Source organism: Theropithecus gelada, chromosome 5 (assembly GCF_003255815.1).
Source record: "Theropithecus gelada isolate Dixy chromosome 5, Tgel_1.0, whole genome shotgun sequence".
In the NCBI taxonomy this organism is placed as follows: domain Eukaryota; kingdom Metazoa; phylum Chordata; class Mammalia; order Primates; family Cercopithecidae; genus Theropithecus; species Theropithecus gelada.
Genome location: NC_037672.1, coordinates 51,719,219 through 51,731,195, shown reverse-complemented (window position 1 = coordinate 51,731,195; position 11,977 = coordinate 51,719,219). Strand labels below are relative to the sequence as shown.

At 39.5% G+C, this 11,977-nt stretch overlaps 1 protein-coding gene across 1 annotated transcript in view; it reads left to right on the top strand.

Moving 5' to 3' along the window:
- The first annotated feature begins 8,623 nt into the window (after window positions 1-8,623).
- CCSER1 (coiled-coil serine rich protein 1) overlaps window positions 8,624-11,977 on the top strand; it is a 1,408,588-nt gene continuing 1,405,234 nt past the window's right edge. Inside the window, exon 1 of the mRNA XM_025385587.1 lies at window positions 8,624-9,085. The gene's annotated coding sequence lies outside the window, so the exon portion shown is untranslated. The remainder of the gene's footprint in view (window positions 9,086-11,977) is intronic.

Below are 11,977 nucleotides of genomic sequence, written 5' to 3'. Positions count from 1 at the left end.
GAGCAGAATGGAAAGTTGTGAAGAAAATCTATCTGTGGACTTGGGATTGGCTGGGACGAACTGGATATTTTGGACCCCAAAAGACAATCTCTCTCTACATCTGTCTCTAACCACCTCCAATATCAACAACACAAGTGATAATGCAGTAGTTCCTGGCACTCTTCACATTTGTACATGCACATTTTAAGAGGATTAAGATCTCTCAGGAGTGGAGGGAACTTCAGATGCAGCTGCTGCCACAAATCAGTGAGGTGAGCTAGCAGATCAGCAAGGAGCAGGAGCAAAAACAGAACCTGGTTCCATACACGATCTTCAATGTGTAATAAAGCTGTCCTTTTATTTTTTTTTTTTCTTCCAAATCTCATGAAGACTTCTCTTCTGGCCAATCCTAATTCAGAACCATACTAAGAAGAGATTTCTAGGAAACACAAGTTTCACAAGATGACACAGTATAAAACAACTCCAATCCAGAATCCACCAAAGTAAAATAGACTGAGAGTCAGCTACTGTGATTGTTTGTTGCAGTATGTCTATGATCAGGTTGTGAGTTCCCTGAAACCAAGGAGTAACTGCTAGTGTACCTTTTGTATTGTACTTCATATTGTATTCTGCAATGACCATCTCAATAGGAAAAGATTTCTCCCATTTTGGTATCCCTAATATTTGTGTGGTTTAGCATCTTCAGTGCAAATTTGTTGAATAACCAAGGTTCCTTCAAATTTTACTTTTCTATGATTCCAAATAAAGATGTTTTCTACTACTAAACAATACAATATTGGTGAGAAATTAACAATTAAAATAGATCTTGAAATAATTCTCATGTATCAGGTTAGCGAATATGCTCCTCCATTATGCTTAGGCTGCAACATTCATATTTAAAGTTAGTTCAGAAAAAAGATAACTTATGAAAGATAATCAGAGACAAAAGATTGTCAGTAGTCTGAAGGAAAATGAAGGCTCTCAAAGGAATGGCAATAATGTGTCTCTATTGCATATGATTTGCAGGAAATCATATAAAGAATAAATCCGCAGTCACATACTCCACTCCTTGTTTCACCTTAGCACCCATTATTTTGCTTCTACAAGTCACTGGGTATATAATAACAAGCAAATAAGTCATGGGCCTACCACTGGCTTATAGCCTAGTGGGATTTAAAGACTTAGGGAAAAGCTTGTGTAATAGGCAGAATTCAAATAACCCTCACCCTTGTATAATCCCCTCCTTTTCAATGTAGTTAGAACCTGTTACCATAATGCATAATACATTTTACTTAAGTGAATAGTTCTGTTATATGGCACAGTTGACCTCAAGATAGGGAGATTATCAGGGTGGGCCTATTAATAAATTAATCATATGACTCTTTTACAGGCAGAGAGTTTTAATCTGGTTGGTGGAAGAAGAACTAACAGATTTAGAACATGAAGATTTGAAGCTGCTGTTGTTGGCTGACAATAGTGGGAGCCTTGTGTCAAGAAACAGAGATCTAATCCTACAACCGAAAGGAACTAAATTTTGAAGAATGAGCCTGGAAGTAGATCTATGCCCCAGAGCCTCCAGATGAGAACTCAGCCTAAATAACACCTTGATTTCAGGCCTGTGATACCGAGCAAAGAACTAGCCGCACCTTGCCAGACTTTAACTACAGAACTGTGATCTAACAAGCTGGCATTTATTTTCAGCCACTTTGTTTGTGGTAATTTGTTATGCAGCAGTAGAAAGCTAATGCAGCCTGCCTCTGTTCCACATGGTTGGCTGGAGTACATGAATTGAGAGCTGAAGGATCTATCTCCAAGATGGCTCACCTACATGTTTGGCAAATTGGTGCTCATTGTATGTGGGATGATAATGGCTGGAGGCTTTACTTTCTCTTCATATGGGCCTTTACACAGGCTGCTTGGCTTCCCTACAGCAGGTGGCTAAGTTCCAAGAGGAAGAGTCTCAAGAGAACAACGAGAAAATAAATGGCAGCTTTATGACCTAGCCTAGGAAATTACATAACATAATTTTCATCATATTCTGTTGGTTAAGGCCATCACAAAGGTCTGTTAAGGCTTAAGAGGGAGAAGCATAACTGACCACTCAGAGCATCTTCAACATTACATTGTAAGAAGTGTATGAGATGCAATACTTGTGATAGCCATATTTGAAACATAAGATTACATAGTGATGTAATGACTCACTCCTATCTCAATAGTCATTGTTTTTAAAGTGTTAACATTTGAGGGAAAGTTGAAAGTGCAAAAAAAAAAAAAAAAAAAAAAAAAAAAAGCATTGTTACATCCCAGTGTAGGTTAGGGATATGAATGTGTTTGAATAATAAATCCCCGAATAACAAATGTTAAGAACACCTGCTAACTTTAATATTAACTTAAATTTTGAGAAAACACCCAAGATGTTAAAAATAGGCAGTGAGAATAAAAATTGGGAGCTATTTGAATATAAATGTGCTATTTTTAACCTTAGTTAACGTGAAAAAATTGAAATGCACCACTATTGTTTTCTTGAACACTTAAATGTTTATAACATTAATAGTAGTCACATTTCATACGCTGTGTATTTTGGTTTGCTTGATATGTAAATGCTAAGAAACTATAAAACTATTATTCACTCAGATATAAAATGTAGGCAGTTTTTCTATCACAGAATTAAGTGTATGATTTTGGCTTTTTTTTTCCAGAAAATGAATAAAATTCAATATTGTTTTTATTTACAGAATATCATGATAAATAAATATAAAAAGCAATAACATTAGTTCTTAGATGATCTAGACTGCATAAATATATACAAATTATTCCTCTTCATCTTCTATACTTGGATGATTAAAAAATAATTGAATCTCACTACTAAGTGAACCAGACATAAGGAAACCACACTTCAATTCATGAAAGCATATGCATTCATTTCTAAAGTTAAAATTTTAGTAGAATAGTGTATAGATTTGTCAAAATAAAAATGACTTCCATTTTATATAATGTCATAAGCCCAGAATTTCACAATTATAAGAGAAGCTTTATATAAATGACAAAAACTAGGAAATGCATTTTTCACATTTTAATTACAATTCACATGTCTGTATCTCCTGCTGTGATGTTTTGTTAAAGAGAGATCTCATTTGTGAAACTGCCAGTATAGAAAGTGACAGATGGTAAGACCAGTTTCCAACCTGCTGTAGTACTGGTTTAATATGGTTTAGATTATTTTATTAGCATTGTTTACTTTTATTATATATATAAGTAGTACCAAAATACTATTACAGTTTGTTTCATGTCTTCTATGGTTATATCTATTTACATTTGTATATCCAGATTTAGTTTTAGTTTCAGATTTCATCAATATGCGATTTTTAGGTATGATTTAAATGATGTTTTATTTTAAAATGTGTCTAGTCCTATTCGTTTTAATGAAATGCCTACAACCACATAGATGCCTAGGGACTATCATAATAGAAAAACTCAAAAGCCCAATTAAAAAAATTCACTTTGATTATATAACCCATAGCCATCAAGAAATTAATCAATTAATTGGGTTAACTTTTTAAAATATTACAATCAGAAAAAATAGTACAACAGTCCCCACTTATCCACGGTTTTACTTTCTGCTGTTTCAGCTACCTGAGGAATGTTGCAGTCCAAAAATACTGAATGGAAAATTCCAAAAATAAACAATTCATAAGTTTTAAATTGTGTGCCATTTTGAGTAATGCGATAAAATCTCACTCCTTCCCACTCCATATGCTGGGACGTGAGTCATCCCTTTGTCCAGCATATCCAGCTGTACATACTACCTGCTTGTTAGTCATTTAGTAGCCCTCTTGGTTATCAGAGCAGAAACACACACACACACACACACACAGAAATATATATATGTGTGTGTGTATGTATGTGTATATATAAATGTTTTTATTCCTTATATGTGTGCGTGTGTGTGTGTGTGCGTGATATTGTCTATGGTTTCAGGCATTCACTGAGGGTCTTTGAATATATCCCCCAAGGATAAGAGAGAACTACTGTATTTAAACCTAAAAAAAGTATTCCATGTGAAAGTATGAAATCCTGATGTTATATTCCCAAAGATGTCATTAGTCACATTTGGAAATAGAAAAGTGGCTCATGCCTGTAATCTCAGCACTTTGGGAGGCTGAGGGTGGAGGATCCCTTGAGCCCAGGAGTTCAAGACCAGCCTGGGCAACATGGTGGGACTCTGTTTCAAAAAAACTAATTGATTAATTAAAAAAATAAAGAGAAACAAAGATGTGAAAATTATATAAAAGTTTCTAATGGTGAATCTGTTTATAAAATTTTCTGTTTTATGTCAATAAATATTATTTTAACACAGTTTTCCTCCCTTAATAAACAGACAGGCTTAAATTCAGAGAACATTAATGTTGTTAGCTCTTGCCTCCTTTCACCACATTTCACTACTTAAATGTGAAAAATGTATTTCCTAGTTTTTGTCATTTATATAAAGCCTCTCTTATATTGTGAAATTCTGGGCTAATGACGTTATGTTAAATGGAAATCATTTTTATTTTGACAAATCTATACACTATTCGAAATTTGTTCAGCTCCCTAAACTGTGTAGTCTTCCTGGAAATTCAGCATTAGTTCAGTTGCTGGGTAAGAGATGCCTCTCCATGTCCTCTATTATCCATCCTCTTAGCCCACAAAATGGGCTTAGAATTACATCATTTGGTAAATGTGGGACATGGTAGCCAAGATGCAAGGACAGTGGCTTACATTCACCTTTATAGTCTTGCTCCCAAGTTTGTCCTACAGCATGAATCCGAGGTGTCTTGTGGAGTTTCCTGATCAAAGTTCATGCAGTCACTGTTTTGACCCAGTCACCTGAGTTTAGCTTCTGCCTTGATTTCCACATGAATAGATCTTGCTGTCCTGCCACTGGGCAGAATTTTCACAGCAAAAAGACAATTTACCAAGTATAGTCACCACTATCAGATATCTGAAGAATAATTCTATTTAAAGTCTTGTTTACTCTGCCTTGTCTACCTGGAAAGTTGCCCAGTTAAGAGTTTTCTACATTAAGATTGAGTTTTTCTGTGCTCTCTGGACCTAGAACTGCAGCTGAGTCAATCTGCACATCTCCTATCTTACATTTTCTCATCAGTCCTTGTCTTGCCAGTTTTAGCCTTGATGTCAAATAACTAGCCCTGTTGCTCTAAGATACTAATAATGCCACTTTCATGTTACAAAAGTCATCACAGAAGGATAATTTACCTCTTAGTAATATGAAAGAAATCCAGAATGCTAATACAATATGCGTAATATTTTCTGGAATTTTTTTATTCCTTTAGGCTAAAACAACTGGGGGAAATGGTCTTCATATATTTTTTCATAATGATTGGCTAATCAAGATAGAGTGTAAAGTAAATCAAAGAAACATAACATAGCTCAGAAAGAACAAAAGAGATGCAATTTAAAAATGTTTAATGACACTCCATTTACAAACATTGCTTTACAAATGTATTAAAGTTAATTCTCTTTCTAAAATGTCTTAGACTAGTAATAGGGTTGGGGAAAAAAAATCTCCCTTTCCTTCCCTGGGCTCTAATTTTACTTTTTAGGTACTACTACTGAGGAATTTCTAATTTGGCTCATCACTTCAGTGGGAATTCAGTGCACATAAGGGGCACATATGTAATTGGCAACCTAATTTTTCTGCTTTCATCAAATGGTGCAATGCCAAATCTTCATTGAACTTGCCAGTTAAATGCACTTGGGAACCAAACAGCAGCAAGCATACATGAGATGAAAATGAACAAATTGGAAAGAGTCATTAACTTTCTGTTTTCCTATCACAACAAAAATTGTATCATTGAAAGTGTTGCAAAGTGGGGAATTCTACTTGAAACATTAAACAATCTTAAAAGAGAATAATTCATTTACTTAACTTCTAAAATGTGGTTCATTATAATTTATAAATGGGGTTTCTAGTGCAGATTTTTTTCAACAAAAATACAAAATCATTAAAATGAATAAACTTTTCAGGAGTATGTTTTAAGTTATATGTTTCACATGTCTTTCTGGTCTAGTGCATATAAATTCTAGCCTTTATTTGAAAAGAAAAATTGTCAGAAAATTAAGCAAGAAATGTCGGCTTCATGTAATGCCTTAATGAATAAAGGCAATTGACAGATTTTCATGGTTCTCAGTAATTATGAATGGAACTGAGAGTGTAAAAATTACAATCTGTTGTGGTTACCAAAAATGCCCTTGAAATATCTGGTCTGATATATAATCTTGAAGTATTCAATATAGAGTCATAATCAAATTATTGTTACTAATGACAATTAAATAGAGAACCAGGACACTGAACACACCACAAACTTGCTGAATATGATTGAATATCATCCTTTTAGGAGGATATAACCTTTTAAAATGTCTGTTTACAGGTCTCAAACCACGTATTTATTCACTAGATGCAAACGTTCAGTAATACCTCCTCTACAAAATTACCTTTTACAATGACACCAGGTTTCTTTCAGAAAAGACTGCGTAGGAAAGTTTTCTTTTTCCATTTACGAGTTCAAGTATGTTAAGACTGTTTAAATCATTGACCAGCCCTAAACAATACTAACATTTCATAAATTGCTCTTGCATTGTAATAAGAAGGAGGGAGGTAGAAGAAAAATGCCAACGGATTGTAGGTCAGCTTATTTCACAAACGAAATTTCTAAGGAAACTCCTGAGATTTTTAACTAAGCCAGGCCTTCTGAATGGGAGGTGATATGGACAGTAGAATAAGACAGGTTGAGTTCCAGTGGTATTACTTACTCTTTGTATCATCTTAGGTTATCCACACACACTTTCAAAATTTAACTTTCCTGGTCTGTAAAATTGGGGCAATAACAATAGCTGTCCCATATGGCACACTATCAATCCCAATATGCTTTGTTAGTCCATTCATTTTTCCAGTACTTAATCAAAGAAGCTTTAATGCCTATATATTTATATTATTGATATATTCACGCACTTGTCCCAACTTTGCTGTTCTTTCCAATATCACTTTGTTTTTATCACACTCCTTAATATCTCTTCTTCGTTAGGTCTTGATCACATGCTTAAATCATTTTTAATGTTTGCTAAACTCTTTATGAGAGATTGAAGAATTAGGAGAGAGGAACATCAATGTGAAAGGGTAAAATATATAGAGAATATATAAGGTGCCAGCATAAGACAAAACCCTGAAGATGTACAATGGTCACAAGCCATGGAAGAAGATACGACAACTGAATTGTCAACCTTGCCGCCTCCTCCGTAGTCTCCTAAATCTTATCTTCCTTTCGTCTAATTTATGAAAAATGTTTCCTACAGTTGTCTCCCAAAAGCAGAGTTGTCCCCATGCGATAATATACATTGACCACTCAGATTCATTTAAAAAGTACATCTTGCTTTTATCCCCAATATAACCACATTTCAGAAGTTAGATCATAGCCAGTTAGATTACACAGTGTGTGTGTGTGCGCACACACACACACACACACCCCTTGAAAAAAGTGTAGATCACTTGATTTCTGGAAGTTGTTTCTCAATACCTCAGTGCACCTGACCACAACATCTTGTAATCTGGGAAGGAGGTAAGGGAGGTGATGTCGGTGTACAAACTTAATATAGGGGATGTATTTTCTACCTAGAAATGGTCCTACATTCTACCAGAATGGGTTAAAAAAAATAGTGCGAGCGCGCGCAAACACACATACACACACACACACACGGAATTAAATGCACTACATTTGCTGTATTGCCTGCTAAAGGCATAAATATACTGGAGTGGAGATAAAGAAGGGGATGGATGGGAAAGAGTTCAGGACTCAGTGTAAACCTGAAAGGAAATGAGGCAGTGCAAGGGGAGAGAGGATCAAGGGAAAATAAATTATGTAGGCAACAGAACCATGCATCAAAAGTCTTTTCGATCTCTAAACTGGCAAATGTTCTCCAGGGGACCATCAGTCAAATGATGTCAAATTGGTAGCTGGTTCTCTTGTAATGCCTGTATTGTGTAGGACCTTCCTTGTAGGAACACAAGTTCCACTCTCGGACACAGTCGCAGTGCTTCCATTATCTTACAGAACTGATTGCTGCAAATGGTTTCTGGGAGGTGTGACCTGCTTAAAGGAAAGAAGCCAGGTTTCTTTTCTTGTTACTGAGGAAGGAAGACACTTGTCAGGATGTGAATTGTGTGGGTGAGAAGGAAAAGCAGAGAAAGAATCTGGTAATTCCTTCCCTTAGAGTAGGAAGAGAAAGAAGATAACATCGGAACCTTGGAGAGGAGAAATACAGTGCATTTATTTCCAGCATCCCCGCAGTCACTTCACATCTCTTCAGACTCTCCCTGTTCTCTAGTCTTGACCTGCCCATGCACTTGAACTCCACGTAAGCACGAGGATGGGCTGGGGGAAAAGGCCAGGTCAGCGCGGTGGGATATTGCTGCCCCTAAAATGAAAACTCAGCAGCGGGCCAGCAGTGGGTGTGCGCGCGTCGATGCCAGAGGATGCGTGCGTGGAAGCCGGCGGACGCAATGGGCTGGGCACCGCCCTCCAAGCCGCCCCGCCCAGCCCACCCCACTCCCCCTTGTATAAAGGCCGCGCTGGGGCCCGCCCTCCTCACAGCCCGGGAGCGCGGCCTGCCGGGGAGGTGGCTCTCTCGCACCCCACACAGTCACACTCCGCGCACTCACACACTTGGAAGCGCCTCCCCACGTCCCTCCCCTGCCCTCCTCTTGCTCTGCTCTTCTCTCCCTCACCACAAATAGTCGCCGACCTACTGCCAATCCGCCTCTCTCTCTCTCTCTCTCTCTCTCTCTCTCTCTCTCTCTCTCTCTCAACATGACTGACTGGGAAGCGGTGGCTCGGGCAGAGCAGCTCTGCTGGCGCAGGCTGGAGGAGCAGGAGGATTATTAAATAACGCAGCTCGACTCTGTGCAACTGGGAGTGGAGAGAAGGAGCCCAACAGCCGAGAAGGGGAGGGAGGGCAGAGGAGGGGGACCAGGAAGGACACCCTCGTGCCCCGAAGACATAAATCCCTGAGTGCCCGGGAGGAGCCTTAACAAGCGCACGGAGCCCTCAAGGTAGTAACGCCCCTGGTGCCTCAGCGCTCAGCGGGTCGCGCGTCGCGTCGCCGCTGTGTGGGGCCGGCCGCAGGCGGACGCGGGGATGACCGCTCGGCAGGTGACCGCGCCGTGTAGGGGCCGTCCGGGAGCAGCGCGCGCCCAGGCCCAGAGCGCCGGCCACGGGCCGGCCTGCTCGGCTCAGAGTCCTGGCCTTGCTGGCGGGGTGGGAAGGAGGCGGGCGGGCTCGCTCCCCACCGGCCGGCGGCTCCCGGTGCACTGCGTGGCCATTTCCTCCGCGCTCCTGCGTGGTTTGCTGCCTGCGGCCGGGCGGCCGCTCCAGGACGATGCGGAGCGCTGGCCAAGGAGGCAAGAGTTGGCGCAGGCTTCGGGTCGCTCCCCTCCCTCGCCACTCGCGTCCCGCAGGTAGAGGCGACCGGTCAGCGCTGGCGCCCTGGGCTGCGGGTGCTGAGGTGGGGACGGCGGCGAAGAGGGGGAAGGGGAGGAGGGGGCGGGGAGCCCGGGGCTCCCAGAGGAACCGCAGTGCCGGGCCGGGACGGCCTCTTGCCTCCGCCTGCTTGTCCTCTGGCGCCGGTTTCCTGGATTGGAAGCAAGACCCTGCCCAGAGGCAGCAGTAACAGCAGCGACTTAGATTGAACCAACTGCTTTGTGGTGGCGTGTCAAGGGCCCCAGGTTGTGTGTGTGCGTGCGTGTGTGTGTGTGTGTGTGTGTGTTCGCGCTCCGGACTAACCAATGGGTTGGTTCACCTGAGCAGAAAGCCGTAAGCTGAAACCGCATGTGGCCCCCTGCCCCTTCGACTTTTGGCTTGTGTCCCAGGGACTCGTACACACGGTGCCAGCAAGGGGTAAGGGTGACGGAGGGATTTGTGAATGGTGCTTCTGCGTGCGTGGAGGCTGAGCCTTGCTGATGTAGAGGAGGAGGTATCCAGGGTGAGAAGAAAGGCTATTTATGGCAAAGAGTTGTGAAATTTCTTGGGGTTTCCTTTAGTGTATCCTGAACTGCTTTCTTTCTCTCTCTCTCCTTTCTCTGCCTCAGAATTAGAAGCAATTATGCCTTCCCTTCCTCTCGTGGGACCTGGAATATGAAATGAAGTAAAAAAAAAAAAAAAAATCACTCATATTTTTACAGGTAGAAAAAAAATACTTCTTAGAAGTTACAGATTATTTGCCCTTTAATGTTTTTATGTCCTCTTCTCCACCCCTCTTACCTTTTCAGGCAGTCAGTAGGACTTACAAGTCAGAAAATACCTACTTGGTTTCAACAGTTTTCATTTCTGAAATCTTTACAGTTGAATACCTTCCTATTGAAATGTAACACACATCCTCCCTTCTCTGCCCCTCAAGGACTATTAAAAATAATGTGTACACGTTTAACGTAAAGCTGGTTTTATTAAAAGCCTTAGGGAGAACGGAGAAGAGGACACCTAGGTGAGGGTCAGTTATCACTGGTTCCTTCAAAACTGGTTATTAAGGGAAGACCTAAAATACTGTTAAGCTAGGCTATAGCATAATTTGTTTTGGTTTCTCTTTCTGTTTGCTTTATAACATTATAACAGGTACATGTTCCAGATAGGTAACTTGAAACTTAGAGATGACTTGGGACAGTGCTTGTCACGATGCTTATAAAATGAATGTTTTCTCTTAAAAGTAGCCACCTGTACTTTCATAGAACTGTGAGTGGGTTTAGTAATAGGACAGTGTCCTTAATATTGCAAACTGAGATGTCTCTAAAAGCCTGTCAACACAATGTTTTCCAAATATTGAAGTTCCATGTTGTAACCACCCTTTCAATAGTTTCACAGAGAAAAAAGAGAAGTTGGTCAACCTATTGTCAGAGTGATTTGTCTTCATTTAAATTAATTCATTATTTTGATCAAAACAAACCAACTGTTGTTTGTATTGTTTTATTGATTTCCTTAACACTCCTGTTCTTTGAAAAAAAAAGTAGAGTTAAGGATTTGATATTTTGATTTTGTTAGATTTATATTACTTTGAAATACATTTTCAACACAGAAGCATGTGCAACTTTAAATATTAGGTTAGAACTCAGATGGAGAACCCCACTCTGAGGGTTATTATCTCAACTATCCCAAACTATGGGAACATAGATATAATAGGAAATTTAAAAATGTAATTGATGAACTGTATTACTGCAATCATTAAAAGTCCGATTTATGAGTATTTTGTTTTTGACAGTCAAGAGAATCAACAACTGCTTATGATTTTAAAGATGCGTTATTTATACCACAGAATGTTAATTTAGATAAAACAAAGTAGAAAATGAAAAATTTGTTATATTTTTACAATAATAGTTATTCAAACCTTTATTGCGTTTTATTATTCATCATAATGCTCGTAATAAAGGGCCTAACGTGTGCAAGGCACTAGTGTCTAGGCACTGGGAAGGAATGAGAGATTCCTTGTTCCCTGTCCTTCAGGAACTTACTTGCCATGTGGGAGGAATCTGATGCTCATGCTTGAGTGTAGAGTTAACAACCCATAACAATAAGAGATTACATGTCTAATGAGTATCGCAGGAGTTCAGAGCATGGCAATAACATTTCATACTGGATTTTGTTTGAGAATGCTTTGGGGGTAGGTAAGACTTGCTTGGTCTTGATCTTAAAGGATAAGTAGGATTAGTACATTGTGGATAAGAAAAATATAAGGTACAAGATGCAAGTCTCCTGGAATAATAGAAAAGAACACATAAGGGAAGATAAGTTTGTTTTGACATAAATTAAGATATTGCTGGATAATTTGCAGAGTGCAGGTTGAGTCTGTTTTGGATGTACATCCTTCTACACATTCTATCCTTTTTTTTTTTTTTTTTTTTTTTTCTGAGATGGATTTTCGCTCTGTCACCTAGGCTGGAGTTCAGTGGCGCTATCTC